Source organism: Pelodiscus sinensis, chromosome 7, assembly GCF_052426305.1.
Source record: "Pelodiscus sinensis isolate ZL-2025 chromosome 7, ASM5242630v1, whole genome shotgun sequence".
NCBI lineage: Eukaryota > Metazoa > Chordata > Testudines > Trionychidae > Pelodiscus > Pelodiscus sinensis.
In genome coordinates, this window is record NC_143058.1 from 126275 (window position 1) to 145951 (window position 19677).

Below are 19677 nucleotides of genomic sequence, written 5' to 3' on the forward strand. Positions count from 1 at the left end.
AACAGCCTATTGCCCCTTCACCAGGCTCCGTGCCCCAGCAGGAAGCGCTCTGCCTCAGAAGAAACATACTGCCAGGACCCTTGAAGATTTCAAAGCACGCACCTCTTACTCACACAGAGCCATGGGAAGGCCGAACGCTGAGGACCCTTCACGTGTTCCGAGAATCACGTCCAGGCAGCTCAAGTCCATCTCGGACGGTATCTTCTCAGCCCACGGCCCCGCACTGATTCCTCTGCAAGGGTGGCCGAAAAAGCCCAGCGTTAGCTCTCACTCACTAAGGGCTGTGGGAATTCTATCCTTTAGCCCTTTCCCCCCCTCGCCTATGTATCGGGTCCTCTACAAGAACACTGAGTCAGTCAGCCATGACGCACCACCGCTCTCCCTTGCGCAACTGGCGTACCTGCAGAATTCCCCTTGGCTCCTGAGCCCTTAACCCTTGGAGATGCTCACCTGGAATGCCTGCAAGTGTGCTGTACAAGGACACGGCAGAAGCAGAGCAAGGACAAAGACACAGACAGAAACAGACAGACAGAACGTATTGGCCAATACGAGAGAGCAACAAGAGAGAAACACATGAGAGGCAGACAGAAAGCTGACCACCTTGCGTCTTCCTCCTAGAGCCAAGCGTCTGCTGAGAAGGACACCGTGTTCCAGAGAAACCAGCACCCGTGACAAACGGAAGCCCTGACAAACGGGAGCTACCAAGGAAGCACCTCGGGAACCTCCGCTCGGACTCGCTGTCTAAGCAAACGTGACTTCCCTTCCTAGACCCGAGTGGGCCGTAAGCTGAGAGATTTCCAGACCCGACACTTATCTCCCTGTCAGCGATAGCTGCTCCGCTCCCAGCCGGACGGTTCTCGCCTCGCTTCGACCAAGCTCCCGAGCTCGCTGCTCTCGTTTCCGTTCCATCCCCAGACGGGAGGACACCGGGAGGGTTGACTTCTTATCGCTCGCTACCGAACACAGCAGAGGGGAAAAAACAAACAAACAACTTAGCTTATCAATCCGCAAGGACGCGGCATCGCTTCTCCTCCCACCATCGGCCACCCCCTCCCGCTGCCACTCCAGGAACGCGGAGAGAACGGAGGCCTTGAATATCTATCCACGCTCTGTTGAACCGCCTACTGCCCCTTCACCAGTCCCCAAGCCAACAGGCTCCGTGCCCCAGCAGGAAGCGCTCTGCCTCAGAAGAAACATACTGCCAGGACCCTTGAAGATTTCAAAGCACGCACCTCTTACTCACACAGAGACATGGGAAGGCCGAACGCTGAGGACCCTTCACGTGTTCCGAGAATCACGTCCAGGCAGCTCAAGTCCATCTCGGACGGTATCTTCTCAGCCCACGGCCCCGCACTGATTCCTCTGCAAGGGTGGCCGAAAAAGCCCAGCGTTAGCTCTCACTCACTAAGGGCTGTGGGAATTCTATCCTTTAGCCCTTTCCCCCCCTCGCCTATGTATCGGGTCCTCTACAAGAACACTGAGTCAGTCAGCCATGACGCACCACCGCTCTCCCTTGCGCAACTGGCGTACCTGCAGAATTCCCCTTGGCTCCTGAGCCCTTAACCCTTGGAGATGCTCACCTGGAATGCCTGCAAGTGTGCTGTACAAGGACACGGCAGAAGCAGAGCAAGGACAAAGACACAGACAGAAACAGACAGACAGAACGTATTGGCCAATACGAGAGAGCAACAAGAGAGAAACACATGAGAGGCAGACAGAAAGCTGACCACCTTGCGTCTTCCTCCTAGAGCCAAGCGTCTGCTGAGAAGGACACCGTGTTCCAGAGAAACCAGCACCCGTGACAAACGGAAGCCCTGACAAACGGGAGCTACCAAGGAAGCACCTCGGGAACCTCCGCTCGGACTCGCTGTCTAAGCAAACGTGACTTCCCTTCCTAGACCCGAGTGGGCCGTAAGCTGAGAGATTTCCAGACCCGACACTTATCTCCCTGTCAGCGATAGCTGCTCCGCTCCCAGTCGGACGGTTCTCGCCTCGCTTCGACCAAGCTCCCGAGCTCGCTGCTCTCGTTTCCGTTCCATCCCCAGACGGGAGGACACCGGGAGGGTTGACTTCTTATCGCTCGCTACCGAACACAGCAGAGGGGAAAAAACAAACAAACAACTTAGCTTTTCAGTCCGCAAGGACGCGGCATCGCTTCTCCTCCCACCATCGCACCGCAGCCTCCCACCATCGGCCACCCCATCCCGCTGCCACTCCAGGAACGCGGAGAGAACGGAAGCCTTGAATATCTATCCACGCTCTGTTGAACCGCCTACTGCCCCTTCACCAGGCTCCGTGCCCCAGCAGGAAGCGCTCTGCCTCAGAAGAAACATACTGCCAGGACCCTTGAAGATTTCAAAGCACGCACCTCTTACTCACACAGAGCCATGGGAAGGCCGAACGCTGAGGACCCTTCACGTGTTCCGAGAATCACGTCCAGGCAGCTCAAGTCCATCTCGGACGGTATCTTCTCAGCCCACGGCCCCGCACTGATTCCTCTGCAAGGGTGGCCGAAAAAGCCCAGCGTTAGCTCTCACTCAGTAAGGGCTGTGGGAATTCTATCCTTTAGCCCTTTCCCCCCCCTCGCCTATGTATCGGGTCCTCTACAAGAACACTGAGTCAGTCAGCCATGACGCACCACCGCTCTCCCTTGCGCGACTGGCGTACCTGCAGAATTCCCCTTGGCTCCTGAGCCCTTAACCCTTGGAGATGCTCACCTGGAATGCCTGCAAGTGTGCTGTACAAGGACACGGCAGAAGCAGAGCAAGGACAAAGACACAGACAGAAACAGACAGACAGAACGTATTGGCCAATACGAGAGAGCAACAAGAGAGAAACACATGAGAGGCAGACAGAAAGCTGACCACCTTGCGTCTTCCTCCTCGAGCCAAGCGTCTGCTGAGAAGGACACCGTGTTCCAGAGAAACCAGCACCCGTGACAAATGGAAGCCCTGACAAACGGGAGCTACCAAGGAAGCACCTAGGGAACCTCCGTTCGGACTCGCTGTCTAAGCAAACGTGACTTCCCTTCCTAGACCCGAGTGGGCCGTAAGCTGAGAGATTTCCAGACCCGACACTTATCTCCCTGTCAGCGATGGCTGCTCCGCTCCCAGCCGGACGGTTCTCGCCTCGCTTCGACCAAGCTCCCGGGCTCTCTGGTCTCGTTTCCGTTCCATCCCCAGACGGGAGGACACCGGGAGGGTTGACTTCTTATCGCTCGCTACCGAACACAGCAGAGGGGAAAAAACAAACAAACAACTTAGCTTTTCAGTCCGCAAGGACGCGGCATCGCTTCTCCTCCCACCATCGCACCACAGCCTCCCACCATCGGCCACCCCATCCCGCTGCCACTCCAGGAACGCGGAGAGAACGGAAGCCTTGAATATCTATCCACGCTCTGTTGAACCGCCTACTGCCCCTTCACCAGTCCCCAAGCCACCAGGCTCCGTGCCCCAGCAGGAAGCGCTCTCCCTCAGAAGAAACATACTGCCAGGACCCTTGAAGATTTCAAAGCACGCACCTCTTACTCACACAGAGACATGGGAAGGCCGAACGCTGAGGACCCTTCACGTGTTCCGAGAATCACGTCCAGGCAGCTCAAGTCCATCTCGGACGGTATCTTCTCAGCCCACGGCCCTGCACTGATTCCTCTGCAAGGGTGGCCGAAAAAGCCCAGCGTTAGCTCTCACTCACTAAGGTCTGTGGCTGTGGGAATTCTATCCTTTAGCCCTTTCCCCCCCTCTCGCCTATGTATCGGGTCCTCTACAAGAACACTGAGTCAGTCAGCCATGACGCACCACCGCTCTCCCTTGCGCGACTGGCGTACCTGCAGAATTCCCCTTGGCTCCTCAGCCCTTAACCCTTGGAGATGCTCACCTGGAATGCCTGCAAGTGTGCTGTACAAGGACACGGCAGAAGCAGAGCAAGGACAAAGACACAGACAGAAACAGACAGACAGAACGTATTGGCCAATACTAGAGAGCAACAAGAGAGAAACACATAAGAGGCAGTCAGAAACCTTACCACCTTGCGTCTTCCTCCTCGAGCCAAGCGTCTGCTGAGAAGGACACCGTGTTCCAGAGAAACCAGCACCCCTGACAAACGGGAGCCCTGTTTCTCCCACTACCAAGGAAGCACCTCGGGAACCTCCGCTCGGACTCGCTGTCTAAGCAAACGTCACTTCCCTTCCTAGACCCGAGTGGGCCGTAAGCTGAGAGATTTCCAGACCCGACACTTATCTCCCTGTCAGCGATGGCTGCTCCGCTCCCAGCCGGACGGTTCTCGCCTCGCTTCGACCAAGCTCCCGAGCTAGCTGCTCTCGTTTCCGTTCCATCCCCAGACGGGAGGACACCGGGAGGGTTGACTTCTTATCGCTCGCTACCGAACACAGCAGAGGGGAAAAAACAAACAAACAACTTAGCTTTTCAGTCCGCAAGGACGCGGCATCGCTTCTCCTCCCACCATCGGCCACCCCCTCCCGCTGCCACTCCAGGAACGCGGAGAGAACGGAGGCCTTGAATATCTATCCACGCTCTGTTGAACTGCCTACTGCCCCTTCACCAGTCCCCAAGCTACCAGGCTCCGTGCCCCAGCAGGAAGCACTCTGCCTCAGAAGAAACATACTGCCAGGACCCTTGAAGATTTCAAAGCACGCACCTCTTACTCACACAGAGCCATGGGAAGGCCGAACGCTGAGGACCCTTCACGTGTTCCGAGAATCACGTCCAGGCAGCTCAAGTCCATCTCGGACGGTATCTTCTCAGCCCACGGCCCCGCACTGATTCCTCTGCAAGGGTGGCCGAAAAAGCCCAGCGTTAGCTCTCACTCAGTAAGGGCTGTGGGAATTCTATCCTTTAGCCCTTTCCCCCCCCTCGCCTATGTATCGGGTCCTCTACAAGAACACTGAGTCAGTCAGCCATGACACACCACCGCTCTCCCTTGCGCGACTGGCGTACCTGCAGAATTCCCCTTGGCTCCTGAGCCCTTAACCCTTGGAGATGCTCACCTGGAATGCCTGCAAGTGTGCTGTACAAGGACACGGCAGAAGCAGAGCAAGGACAAAGACACAGACAGAAACAGACAGACAGAACGTATTGGCCAATACGAGAGAGCAACAAGAGAGAAACACATGAGAGGCAGACAGAAAGCTGACCACCTTGCGTCTTCCTCCTCGAGCCAAGCATCTGCTGAGAAGGACACCGTGTTCCAGAGAAACCAGCACCCGTGACAAACGGAAGCCCTGACAAACGGGAGCTACCAAGGAAGCACCTAGGGAACCTCCGCTCGGACTCGCTGTCTAAGCAAACATGACTTCCCTTCCTAGACCCGAGTGGGCCGTAAGCTGAGAGATTTCCAGACCCGACACTTATCTCCCTGTCAGCGATAGCTGCTCCGCTCCCAGCCGGACGGTTCTCGCCTCGCTTCGACCAAGCTCCCGAGCTAGCTGCTCTCGTTTCCGTTCCATCCCCAGACGGGAGGACACCGGGAGGGTTGACTTCTTATCGCTCGCTACCGAACACAGCAGAGGGGAAAAAACAAACAAACAAACTTAGCGTTTCAGTCCGCAAGGACGCGGCATCGCTTCTCCTCCCACCATCGCACCGCAGCCTCCCACCATCGGCCACCCCCTGCCGCTGCCACTCCAGGAACGGGGAGAGAAAGGAGGCCTTGAATCTCTATCCATGCTCTGTTGAACCGCCTACTGCCCCTTCACCAGTCCCCAAGCCACCAGGCTCCGTGACCCAGCAGGAAGCTCTCTGCCTCAGAAGAAACCTACTGCCAGGACGCTTGAAGATTTGAAAGCACGCATCTCTTACTCACACAGAGCCACGGCAAGGCCGAACGCTGAGGACCCTTCACGTGTCCCGAGAATCACGTCCAGGCAGCTCAAGTCCATCTCGGGCGGTTTCTTCTCGGCCCACAGCCCCGCACTGATTCCTCTGCATGGGCGGCAGAAAAAGCGTAGCGTGAGTTCTCACTCGCTAAGGTCTGTGGCTGTGGGAATTCTTGCCTTTAGCCCCATGGTCACCAACCAATAGATCACGATCTACCGGTAGATGTTGAGGCTCTAAGAGTAGCTCTTCAGCCCTCTCTGAACTGCGTGCGTGCGCAGTACATTTACATTAGATTTCCTCATTTGAGGAGCAGCTACTCACCGAGCAACAACACAGGTGTGTAGCTGCAAGGAATGGTGGGAGCTGGGAGGTCTGGAGGGCTGAAACACCCCAGCCAGCTGACTGTGGCTTTCAGCAGAAAGACGCTGCCCCGCGCTCCAGCTGATCGGCGGCTTCTCCTCTGCCCCTGCCCACGTAGGGCTTGGTGCACCCTGGCTGAGCGCCATGACCAGCTCTCCCGGCAGCCGCTTCTCTTCACTCCAGCCTGGCTGCCCTGCGGTCAGTCCGGAGGGAGCGCGGGTCGGAGGCTTCCCTCCGTGGCTTGTGTAGGGAACTCCCTGCCCCCAACCTTGTTTCCTCTCCTCTGCCCCAAACCTGTCCCCTGCCCTCCTGGCCCCGTTCCCTCTCCCTTGCCCCCCCACCCCCCGCTGTATAACCCTTCCCCACTCTGCAGAAACTTGTCCCACGGCACCTTGCCCAACCCCGGAGGAACCGGTTCCCTCTGGCACCCTGTCTCCTACTGCAGAAACCTGTCCCCCTGCCTTCCCCACTACAGAAACCTGTCCCCCCCCCCAGCACCCTGTCCCCTGCTGCAGAAACCTGTCCTGGCACCCTGCCCCCTCTCCCCTGCCCCCACTGGCACCCTGTTCCCTGTCCTAGAACCCACTAGCACCCCTCCCCAGTATTGTGTCCCCTGCTCCCAAAGGACTTTTCTATGCGTCAGTGACCCCTGACTCAAGGCAGGTTCCCTGCCATTCTCATAAATAAAGACACTGCAGAAACTTTTTGTGCTTAACATAGTATTTTATTTAAAAATGGAGCTTGGCCAACAAACCCCCAATTGGGGCCAAGCCCCCATCTGGCCACAACCACTCCTGCACTCCCCCTTCCCCAGACCCTAGATCTGAGCCTATCAAACACTGGAACCCCCTGCCCTGAGCCCTTCACATACCCCAACCCAAATTCCTGCAGTCTCACATCCACAAGCCTGTGACTTGCTTAGTATCCCAACACCGCCCAGCCTGGAGCCCCCTCCCCGAGCCAGTGTCCCCTTCTCCACCTCCTCCTCCATCCAGATTTCCTCCCAGAGCTTGCACCTCTCACCCCTTCCCACACCCAAATCCCTCATTCCCACCGCAGAGACTACACATCCTGTCTCAACCCAGCGGGGGTCCGGCTAGACTGCAGGAGTTTTTCAGGATTCTGGAGATATCCCAGAAAAACTCTTCTGCATCCAGGGTTGCGTTTGTTCTTCCGCTTGTTTAGTGGAAGAGCAATCAGGCTCTTTCGGTCAGCCCTATATTCTTCTTTCCACAAGGAATAAGGTGGCTTCCAGAAGAAGGGTTTTTTTTCTGACATTTGGTCCAGTCTCGACAGGCCAAATGTTGGAAAAACCTCATTCTACAGAAGAATTGGTTTTTTTAAAGAAAAGTAGCAGTATAAGGATTGGGGACAGCAAGTGATGGAGAGGAGGAGAATAGAGAGAGCGGGGCTTCAAGGAAGGGGCAGGGCAGTAAATCTTGGCTTGGTCTGTCATTTAAAAGTGATCTTGGGTGTAAAAAGGTTGGAGACCTCTGCTTTAGACCCCCCCCTCCCCCCGCCCCTCTGTATCGGGTCCATTACAACAATACTGAGTCAGTCTGCCATGACGCACCACTGGTCTCCCGTGCTCTCCCTTGCGCGACTGGTGTACCTCCATAATTCCCCTTAGCTCCTGGGCCCTTAACCCGTGGAGATGCTCACCTGGAATGCCTGTACGTGTCCTGTACAAGGACACGGCAGAAGCAGAGCAAGGACAAAGACACAGACAGAAACAGACAGACAGAACGTACTGGCCAATACGAGAGAGCAACAAGAGAGAAACACATGAGAGGCAGTTTGGGTGGGAGGGGAGGGGTTGAATACAGTTGGTGGTCAGGGAAGTGGGTGCAGGTTGAGGAGGGGGTGTTGAATGGACTGGGGGTGGGGAAGGGAGTGCAGGTTAGGCAGGGGGTGTTGTATGGACTGGGGATGGGGAAGGGAGTGCAGGTTAGGCAGGGGCTGTTGTATGGACTGGGGGTGGGAGAAGAGGGTTGCAGGTTTGGCAGGGGATGTAGAATGGACTGGGGGTGGGGAAGGGAGTGCAGGTTAGGCAGGGAGTGTTGTATGGACTGGGGGTGGGAGAAGAGGGTTGCAGGTTGGGCAGAGGGTGTAGAATGGACTGGGGGGTGGGGGGAGAGGGCTGCAGGTTGGGCAGGGGGTGTAGAATGGCCTGGGGGTGGGGAAGGGAGTGCAGGTTAGGCAGGGGGTGTTGTATGGACTGGGAGGTGGGGGAAGAGGGTTGCAGGTTGGGCAGGGGGTGTAGAATGGACTGGGAGGTGGGGGAAGAGGGTTGCAGGTTGGGCAGGGGGTGTAGAATGGACTGGGGGGTGGGGGGAGAGGGTTGCAGGTTGGGCAGGGGGTGTAGAATGGCCTGGGGGTGGGGAAGGGAGTGCAGGTTAGGCAGGGGGTGTTGTATGGACTGGGAGGTGGGGGAAGAGGGTTGCAGGTTGGGCAGGGGGCGTAAAATGGACTGCAGGGTGGGGGAAGAGGGTTGCAGGTTGGGCAGGGGGTGTAGAATGGCCTGGGGGTGGGGAAGGGAGTGCAGGTTAGGCAGGGGGTGTTGTATGGACTGGGAGGTGGGGGAAGAGGGTTGCAGGTTGGGCAGGGGGTGTAAAATGGACTGCAGGGTGGGGGAAGAGGGTTGCAGGTTGGGCAGGGGGTGTAGAATGGACTGGGGGGTGGGGAAGGGAGTGCAGGTTGAGGAGGGGGTGTTGAATGGACTGGGGGTGGGGAAGGGAGTGCAGGTTAGGCAGGGGGTGTTGTATGGACTGGGGGTGGGAGAAGAGGGTTGCAAGTTGGGCAGAGGGTGTAGAATGGACTGGGGGTGGGGGGAGAGGGTTGCAGGTTGGGCAGGGGGTGTAGAATGGCCTGGGGGTGGGGAAGGGAGTGCAGGTTAGGCAGGGGGTGTTGTATGGACTGGGAGGTGGGGGAAGAGGGTTGCAAGTTGGGCAGGGGGTGTAGAATGGACTGGGGGTGGGGGGAGAGGGTTGCAGGTTGGGCAGGGGGTGTAGAATGGCCTGGGGGTGGGGAAGGGAGTGCAGGTTAGGCAGGGGGTGTTGTATGGACTGGGAGGTGGGGGAAGAGGGTTGCAGGTTGGGCCGGGGGTGTAGAATGGACTGGGGGTGGGGGGAGAGGGTTGCAGGTTGGGCAGGGGGTGTAGAATGGCCTGGGGGTGGGGAAGGGAGTGCAGGTTAGGCAGGGGGTGTTGTATGGACTGGGAGGTGGGGGAAGAGGGTTGCAAGTTGGGCAGGGGGTGTAGAATGGACTGGGGGGTGGGGGGAGAGGGTTGCAGGTTGGGCAGGGGGTGTAGAATGGCCTGGGGGTGGGGAAGGGAGTGCAGGTTAGGCAGGGGGTGTTGTATGGACTGGGAGGTGGGGGAAGAGGGTTGCAGGTTGGGCAGGGGGCGTAAAATGGACTGCAGGGTGGGGGAAGAGGGTTGCAGGTTGGGCAGGGGGTGTAGAATGGCCTGGGGGTGGGGAAGGGAGTGCAGGTTAGGCAGGGGGTGTTGTATGGACTGGGAGGTGGGGGAAGAGGGTTGCAGGTTGGGCAGGGGGTGTAAAATGGACTGCAGGGTGGGGGAAGAGGGTTGCAGGTTGGGCAGGGGGTGTAGAATGGACTGGGGGGTGGGGAAGGGAGTGCAGGTTGAGGAGGGGGTGTTGAATGGACTGGGGGTGGGGAAGGGAGTGCAGGTTAGGCAGGGGGTGTTGTATGGACTGGGGGTGGGAGAAGAGGGTTGCAAGTTGGGCAGAGGGTGTAGAATGGACTGGGGGGTGGGGAAGGGAGTGCAGGTTAGGCAGGGGGTGTTGTATGGACTGGGAGGTGGGGGAAGAGGGTTGCAAGTTGGGCAGGGGGTGTAGAATGGACTGGGGGGTGGGGAAGGGAGTGCAGGTTAGGCAGGGGGTGTTGTATGGACTGGGAGGGCGGGAAGAGGGTTGCAGGCTGGGCAGGGGGTGTAGAATGGACTGGGGGGTGGGGAAAGGAGTGCAGGTTAGGCAGAGGGTGTAGAATAGACTGGGGGTGGGGAAAGGGGTGCAGATTGGGCAGGGGGTGCAGAATGGACTGGGGGTGGGGAAGGGGGTGCAGGTTGGGCAGGGGGTGCAGAATGGACTGGGGGTGGGGAAGGGGGTGCAGATTGGGCAGGGGTTGCAGAATGGACTGGGGGGTGGGGAAGGGGGTGCAGATTGGGCAGGGAGTGCAGAATGGACTGGGGGTGGGGAAGGGGGTGCAGGTTGGGCAGGGGGTGCAGAATGGACTGGGGGTGGGGAAGGGGGTGCAGATTGGGCAGGGGTTGCAGAATGGACTGGGGGGTGGGGAAGGGGGTGCAGATTGGGCAGGGGTTGCAGAATGGACTGGGGGTGGGGAAGGGGGTGCAGATTGGGCAGGGGTTGCAGAATGGACTGGGGGGTGGGGAAGGGGTGCAGGTTGGGCTGGGGGTGCAGAATGCACTGAGGTGGGGAAGGGGGTTCAGGTCGGGCGGGGGGGGGGCTGTGCAGAGGGCGCGGGCAGACGTGAGCAGGGCCTGAGTAGCGCTGCCGGGACGTCCTGAGATGCAGGTGGGGGCGGAGAGAAGCTGGAACACGCTGGGCGGGGCTATGCCGGGGGGCGGGGCTATGATAGGGGTGGGGCGGACTGCGACATGCCCCGGGAGGCCGCACTATGAGAACTACAAGTCCCAGGATACGTCGCTGACACTTGGAGTGACACGAGCGCGGGACCAACCGCGTCGCTCCCTCGTCAATGCCCCTTTGTGATGTCACGGCCGCTTCACCCGCCCAACCGAACAGCCCGGGCCTGCCCTGGCCCTGCTCCTGCCTCAGAGACGGCAGCGTCCGCCGCTGATGCCCCGCCCCCACTGGGGAGAGGAGACCCCGCGGCAACCGCTCCCCCCCAAACTCCTCCCCCCCGTGCAGTCTGCTCCCCCCCCACACCAAACTCCTCCCCGCCCCGTGCAGTCTGCTCACCCTCCCCCCACCAAACTCCTCCCCGCCCCGTGCAGTCTGATCCCCCCCCACCAAACTCCTCCCCGCCCCGTGCAGTCTGATCCCCCCCCACACCAAACTCCTCCCCGCCCCGTGCGGTCTGATCCCCCCCCCCACACGAAACTCCTCTCCTCCCCATGCAGTCTGATCCCCCCCCCACACCAAACTCCTCTCCTCCCTATGCAGTCTGATCCCCCCCCACACCAAACTCCTCCCCGCCCCGTGCAGTCTGCTCACCCTCCCCCCACCAAACTCCTCCCCGCCCCGTGCAGTCTGATCCCCCCACACCAAACTCCTCTCCGCCCCGTGCAGTCTGATCCCTCTCCCCCTACCAAACTCCTCTGCCCCATGCAGTCTGCTCTCCCCACACACCAAACTCCTCTCCGCCCCATGCAGTCTGCTCCCCACCACCAAGCTCTTCTCCGCCCCGTGCAGTCTGATCCCCCCCCACACCAAACTCCTCTCCGCCCCATGCAGTCTGCTCTCCCCACACACCAAACTCCTCTCCGCCCCATGCAGTCTGCTCCCCCTCCCCACCACCAAACTCCTCTCCGCCACATGCAGTCTGATCCCCCCCCACCACCAAACTCCTCTCCGCCCCCTGCAGTCTGATCCCCCCCACCACCAAACTCCTCTCCGCCCCCTGGAGTCTGCTCTCCGCCCCATGCAGTCTGCTCCCCCCCACCAAACTCCTCTCAGCTCCATGCAGTCTGCTCCCCCCACCACCAAACTCCTCTCCGCCTCGTGCAGTCTGCTCCCCCCACCACCAAACTCCTCTCCGCCCCCTGCAGTCTGATCCCCCCCACCACCAAACTCCTCTCCGCCCCCTGGAGTCTGCTCTCCCCCACACCAAACTCCTCTCCGCCCCATGCAGTCTGCTCCCCCCCACCAAACTCCTCTCAGCTCCATGCAGTCTGCTCCCCCCACCACCAAACTCCTCTCCGCCCCGTGCAGTCTGCTCCCCCCCACCACCAAACTCCTCTCCGCCCCATGCAGTCTGCTCCCCCCCACCACCAAAATCCTCTCCGCCACCAAACTCCTCTCCGCCCCCTGCAGTCTGCTCTGCCCCACACCAAACTCCTCTCCGCCCCATGCAGTCTGCTCCCCCCCACCAAACTCCTCTCAGCTCCATGCAGTCTGATCCCCCCCACCAAACTCCTCTCCGCCCCATGCAGTCTGATCCCCCCCACACCAAACTCCTCTCCGCCCCATGCACTCTGATCCCCCCCACACCAAACTCCTCTCCGCCCCATTCAGTCTGCTCCCCACCACCAAGCTCTTCTCCGCCCCGTGCAGTCTGATCCCCCCCACACCAAACTCCTTTCCGCCCCATGCAGTCTGCTCCCTCTCCCCACCACCAAACTCCTCTCCGCCCCATGCAGTGTGCTCCCCCCCACCACCAAACTCCTCTCCGCCCCATGCAGTCTGCTCCCTCCCACACCAAACTTCTCTCCGCCCCATGCAGTCTGCTCCCTCCCACACCAAACTTCTCTCCGCCCCATGCAGTCTGCTCCCCCTCCCCCCTACCAAACTCCTCTCCGCCCCGTGCAGTCTGATCCCCCCCCACCACCAAACTCCTCTCCGTCCCATGCAGTCTGATCCCCCACCACCACCAAACTCCTCTCCGCCCCGTGCAGTCTGCTCCCCCCACCACCAAACTCCTCTCCGTCCCATGCAGTCTGATCCCCCACCACCACAAAACTCCTCTCCGCCCCATGCAGTCTGCTCCCCCGAACACCAAATTTCCCAGCCGGCTTGTGCAGGGACGGGCAGCGGGACAGGCTGATGCTGCTGTTGCCTTCGAAAGTGCAGCGGGGAGCGGGAGGTGGGTGGGAGGGGAGGGGGGCGGCTGCCTCTGCTGCGTCCCGTTCACAAGCCCAGAGGGGCCGCGCGAGGATTTTCCGGAGTCCCCGAGGAGTTTTCTGCCGCTCACTTCTGTGTCCCAGCTGAGTTCCTGCCGGTCAGTGGCCCCGCCCCCAGACCAGGCCCCGCCCCTGCCATTAAGGACGGAGCCTGGGACCCGTCTGTGTGCCACACAAACCCACGTGTCACTCGCCGGGGAGCCGATAGAACGTGCCCCGCGTTCCATCATTTGCATGCACCGCGCCAGGGCAATGACATCACTAGCAGTGCGCTGCTGTTCGTAGCCGGCAGTGGCAGCTTCGCACCAAGCCGGGCCACGAGGCAGCGGGCGCAGCGCTGGGGGCGGAGCTACAGGGGAGCGGCCCGGCCGGGCGGGGTGCACACTCGGGCGCCCAAGGGCTGAGATCCGGGCGGGGCAGCGTCACGCTCTGACCTCGCTGCCGCCTCCTGCCGCCACTCCCTTGGGGCCGGGTGGCGCAGACCGGAAGCCGCTGCATTGCCCGGATTTCCTGGGGAACACGCTCCCTGTGACATCAGGACCTGCCACGGAGGCAGGGCGCCACCCCGGCCAAGCAAGGAGCAGAGCTAGGGTTGCCAGATGGTTTCACCAAAAATACCAGACACACCTGACATGACATCACAATCTGCATTCCATCTGATTTAGAAAATACCAGACATTTATCAGAGGAGTAGCCGTGTTAGTCTGAATCTGCAAAAGCAGCGAGGAGTCCTGTGGCACAGAACTCCTTGCCGCTTTCGCGGACATTTATATTTTCTCAATTTGTTTCCCGAAGAAAAAGCTGAAACCCTGGACCGTCCAGTTCAAAACCGGACACCTGGCAACCATAAGCAGAGTGGTGCCTTGTCGGAGCGGTTCCAGCCTCCACTCTGCTGTCCTTCCTCTGCCCCACGTACCACGGGAGCTGGTGGGCTACGCTGGCTGCACCGCCGCAGGAAACCTCCAACCCCAGTCGCTGTCCCAGCCAGGCACCCCGTGTCTGAACCCGTCCCGCCTGGCCCCGTGTCTCCTGCCTACCACCCGCTGACCTGGCACCAGCTGAGCGCTCGTACCTGGGCACCTTCCGGTCACGGTTCCCAGTCGCTTGCTGTCAGGCTGTGGACCGAGCAAACGTCACTTCTGGCCCATGGGACTGAACGCACGTGGCGCCGGCATGATGCGAGGCCGCTCCTTGTTGCCCCACGTCGGATACAAAAGGAGCAGCTACCGCGCGGCAGTTAGAGCCTCGTGCTGAAACGCGCTGCAGCAGTTCTACTCTTCCCTGCCCCTCTCATCCCAGTTGCATGCTCCAGATGGGAGGGGAGGGGTGTCGCTTTCCAGGAGCTACTGCTGCCAGGGCACCGTCTGACTGGCACACGTCAGACGCACACGCCCGTGCAACAGCCACTCACCCTGCCAAATGCTCACACGCAGGGATGCGTGTACACACTCACAAACGCGAATTAACAGATTAACACGCCTGAGCGCCCACTCATGCCCTCGCTCAGATGCGCACACACGCATCTGCTCAATCTGCCCGCACGCAGGCACGTGCACACACACGCAAATGGACACTTGCGGACGCACACACTTGCACTCATACTTACGTGCGCACGCATGCACACCAAGTAACAGTCGCCTAGAAGGACTCACCAATAATATTAAACTCAAAAGCCAAAGATTAGATCAATTAGGAGACAACTATTCCCACGAGGCCCTAATCCATGTCTGGGGCTCCTCGGTGCTGCTGGGAGACCAAGTCTTTATTTCAATCCCAGTTTTGCCAACTCTCAGCATGCGTGACGCTAGGTCAATTGGCAGCCTACTCACTTAGTTTTCCGTATGATCCTAGACACGTTAAGTATCGCCAGCCAGGAGATTCGGGGGGCGGCGGGGGGAATTAATGAATTTTTAAAAATACAAAAATCGGTGTTCAGTTTCTGTTGTAGATAAATCTATGTACTTCATATGACTTGACACTGTGCCTCTCCATATAACCTTGTAACTTTGTATTAATCCATATGACCTTGTCACTTTGTATTAGAACCTGAATCCATATAACCTTGTAACTTAGTTTTCTACAAGTTTTCTATATAGGGTTCTAATACAGAGTATATAGTTAAAGAGGTAAAAATGTCATTTGCTAGGAGTAGAATAAGATCTTTCCCCCACTCTCTCCCCCCACTTGTAATCAATTGCCCAGTTGAATGAACGAGGTGTGAATGAGTAACACTTGGGAGCCAAGCACCTCCAGAGAGCTACACCAGTTGAAAAGGGGGTGGAAGCCAGACCCAAGGTGTCAAGAGGGCTCAAGAAAGAAGAGCAGACATATTGAAGGCCTTGGGGATTAGAAGCAAGCACCTTCTTTGGAAAACACCCTCTCTTAACAGACAGCACCCACAAAGGGACCAAAGGACACAGACCCAGATTTTGAATCTGGGATATATTTGCATAAGAGGGAAGCTGCTATAAAAGTGAGTTGTCTTGCAGAGGACTCCGGGTCTCATCTTGTCACCATCGGAGCATCGATCCGGATCAGCAGAAGCCCGGCTCCACCCCTCCCCCATCTAACTCACCTGGCCAGTGAAGTTAAGGGGAGCAACAAGTTGGTAACAACAGCAAGACGGAGTGTGCTTGTGCATGTTTGTGTGTGTGTGTGTGAGTGCATGAGTGACATAGAATAATCAATACTTATCATATGCATGTGATAAATAAATTATTTATATATATAATGTGTGTGTGTGTGATCAATAAATGTGGCATGTTGCCTTATCCCTCTGAAAAAGATCCCGAGTACTTCTTTTAAGTACAACACCGTGACTTTTGTACTTCGTATTTTCAAGTTCTTCCACCACAAGCCAGAGGGCCTTTTCTCAGGGACCCGTGCCACGCTCGCAAACGTCTGTGCGGCCCTCCCTCGATACTTACCTTGAGCCAATTGCTATTTGCTCTTCTTCCATAAATCGCTGTCTGGTTTCCATCTGCCGGCAGCGTCTCGGGGGGGTGGCCCCTTTCGGTCTCTGCCACCAGGTGGCCAGCCTCTCATCTCCTCCAAGTCTACAGGGACCGAAAAAGAGACAGAGAACGCTTAGGAGCTAGGCCACCCCAGGTGTGTGGAAAGGACACACACGTCCGTCACCTGGCTGCTGCTCACTGGAGCCCAGTGTTGCCTCTAACATTTCCCCTCCAGGAGCGGAGTGAGTTTTGTCTCGTGCTCCAAGATCGAGGTCACGTGCCCTTCTTCGGACGCCTGCCACCCACGCGAAGACATGTCTCGTCTGTGTTTTTAAAACTTTCTGGAAGAAAGAGTACTAACACAAGGGAGAATTAACAAGGTGCGTGACTGTAAATGTTTGATATGAAGTCAAATAAAAGGAAAATTAATACTGCAACATTTTCAGTGGCCAACCTCCTCTCCTCTCCTCCCCACTCCAGCTGGCCTAGATGATCTCTCCGGGTCCCTTATGGTAAAACCCGCCCCGGGACCCTGTGCTGAGGTGACAAGTTCTTCACAAGATACTGGGTATATAAACTTTCCTCCTTTAACACACACACACACATCAATGTTGTCTCCTCAGGATTGTCTTGAAAAACTGTATGTTTGCAGACTCCAGCCACATGAGCTGATCTTAGCTCACATGACCAGGCTGCCACCAGGCCACCATACAGGCTAAGTCTACACTGGCATGATTTTCCGAAAATGCTTTTAATGGAAAAGTTTTCTCTATGTCTTTTGCTAGGAGTAGAATAAGATCTTTCCCCCACTCTTCCCCCCCCCCCCGCACTCTGTAATCTATTGCCCTGTTGAATGAATGAGGTGTGAATAGTATCAGAGGGGTAGCCGTGTTATACTGAATCTGCAAAAGCGGCGAGGAGTCCCGTGGCACCTTATAGACTAACTGAAGTGTAGGAGCATAAGCATTTTCGGAAAATCGCGTCTAGATTGGCAGGACGCTTTTCCGCAAAAGCACTTTTTGCGGAAAAGCGTCCGTGGCCAATCTAGATGCGCTTTTCCGCAAAAAAGCCCCGGTCGCGATTGGGGCTTTTTTGCGGAAAAGAAATCTCTGCTGTCTACACTGGCCCTTTTGCGCAGAAGTCTTTCGGAAAAAGACTTTTGCCCGAACGGGAGCAGCGTAGTATTTCCGCAAAAGCACTGACAATCTTATATGAGATCGTCAGTGCTTTTGCGGAAATTCAAGCCGCCAGTGTAGACAGCTGGCAAGTTTTTCTGCAAAAGCAGATGATTTTGCGGAAAAACTTGCCAGTCTAGACACAGCCACAGTGTTTTGGTCATTCTTAGGAACTAAGATTCCTAATTTCCTTTTAGCAGCTATTCCCTAGTGTTCGATTGCGCTATAGTTGTCGTTCGATACAGAGGAGAGGAGGAACAAGATTAGCACACTTTCCTAGTTGAAAATCCAAGGAGAAGAAAGGGGAGAATTGCAAATCAGGACTCTCTTAAGAGGACTGAAAGCTACTTTGGTCTGGGCAGGTACTCAGTGGTACCGAGGCAGACTTTTCTGTGGCTTGGTTGTCTAATGCCACACTAAAACAAGTCTACCACGCTGAACGAAAGAGCAGACAATTACATGAAAGGCAAAAAAGGTGGCTTGGCAGAGAATTTGCTTCCGGACAAAAACAAGAGACTGCGCCGGTTAAAGAAGAACGGGAGGCATACCTGTGCATAAACCAATTCACCAGAAACCTTCTGAACAACCAGTTCAGTCACATGTCCTTACAGGGACAAGCACCTTAATGACAGTTGCCCTGACATTTTATTTTGCAGACGATTCTACTCGTGGAAGGGCTGCTGGAGTGAAACTTGAGGCCCAAGCAGGAGGAAAGTTTGATTTTCTAGTACCAAGTAGAAAAACAATAATAGAACAAAAAGGCTAAAAGATGCCTAATGAACTAAAGACTATGTGGTTGAAGTTTTGATTTTCAGTCTTTCCTCCAACTGCAGCTGCTCTTTCATTTTTTGTAAACAAACCCTAAAAAGATACTATCTTATAAGGACACAGAAACCCAAGGTAACCTGTTCTCCCAACTCTCGCTTTCAGACGGGGTGGGGAACCTTATTGGGGGAGGGGGGAAAGGCACACACTAGTAGGGTTGCCAGATGGTTTCAGCAAAAAAAAAAAAAAAAAAGACACGCCAGGAAAATTTTTCTTGAGGAAAAAACCCCCAACCAAACAAAAAACCCCCACCAGGAACATTTTTGTTGAGCAAAATCAAGTTGTGACCCCTTTAATTAGTGAGCCAATCTCACCGCCCCCGGCTTATTTCTGCTGGGCGTCGAGCCAGGAAAAGCAGAAAAGACTGACCATTTTGTATTTTCTAAATGTATTTACCGGACAAAATGTGTAAATACCGGGCTGTCTGGTTCAATACTAGACACCTGGAAACCCTACACACAAGTGTGAAGAAAAAAAATCTCCAAACCCCACCATCCTCATTAATACATACCCCAGCTGAGAAGGAGAAAGAGGCTCCCCACATTCCCCTCACACACCGGAGCTTGTGAGGAAGGCGGCGAGGCAGGCTAGCAGATTTTGTCTGCTCCAATCTGGAGGGGAGCTAGAGCGTTAGTGTGGGAACCTTGAGGCTCCAGGGCCAGACTCATGTGAGCTGGGGTATTAGGTTCCTCAGCCCTGCTTTAAAAACAAAACCTCTTATTCTTAAAAAAATCTATCCCCATATCTCTGGTCGGACCAGCTTCATGCAGGTCCTCGTGGATGGAAAACTATAGCAAACTGTATGAACAGAAACAGAAGCCCCAATAGCAGCTGGAGGTGGGGCGAGGCTGCCCCAGCAGGGACAGCCTTGCTGCACCACAACGGGGCAGCCGTCCACCACCAGATCAGGAAAACAACCGCACCATTCACCTTCCAGTAGGAAGGCGAGTGCCGCTGCAAGGCTCCGCAAAGGAGGTGGGCTGCAGAGGGTTTTTGTGCGCGGCCGCGCGCCTTTAGCGGCAACTTCCCTGGTGCCCCCTTCTCTAGTCCAGCCAGGGCCTAAAATGCTCATTACTTAGAAGGTGGGTGGGGAACCTAAGGCCTGGGTGCTTGGGACTCCTCCACCGTCGCTCCCCTCCCCACCCCATGGGGCTGGAGCGCACAAATCGACTAGGCTGGGCCCTGCAATGCTCTGGCGGCCAGGGGGATGTTTCTCCGCTCAGCTGGGGGCCAGGCAGGGAGGCTTTTCTCCTTTGTTTGTTTGTCTCTCACTTGTTTGCCCCCCCAACTGATTTTGGCCCCTGACTCCCCAAAGATCCTCCCGTGAATTCTCAGCCCCTCCAGCCCTCTCTCCCCACACGCCCCCCCCCCCCCTCCACTCCCAGCCCAGGATGCTCTCGGCCTCTGCAGGAGGCACAGCCGGGCACTGGGCAGCACTGCGGGCAGCCAGGGCCAGAGCATCCCCCCTCGCTGCAGGTCCCCTCCCCCCTCCACAGCGCTCCCCGCCGAACTGCCCCCCGCCCCCGGGCACAGGGGGGGATTCAGCGGGCACCCGGCCCCGCCCCCAGGCAGCGAGCAGCGCGGGGAGCAGGGCTCAGGCCGCCCCGCCCCCCCCGTGTGCGGGACACGTTCTGTGCGTGCCCCGCCCGCGGGAACCACCTCCGAAGGGCACGCTACTGCCCTGCGAG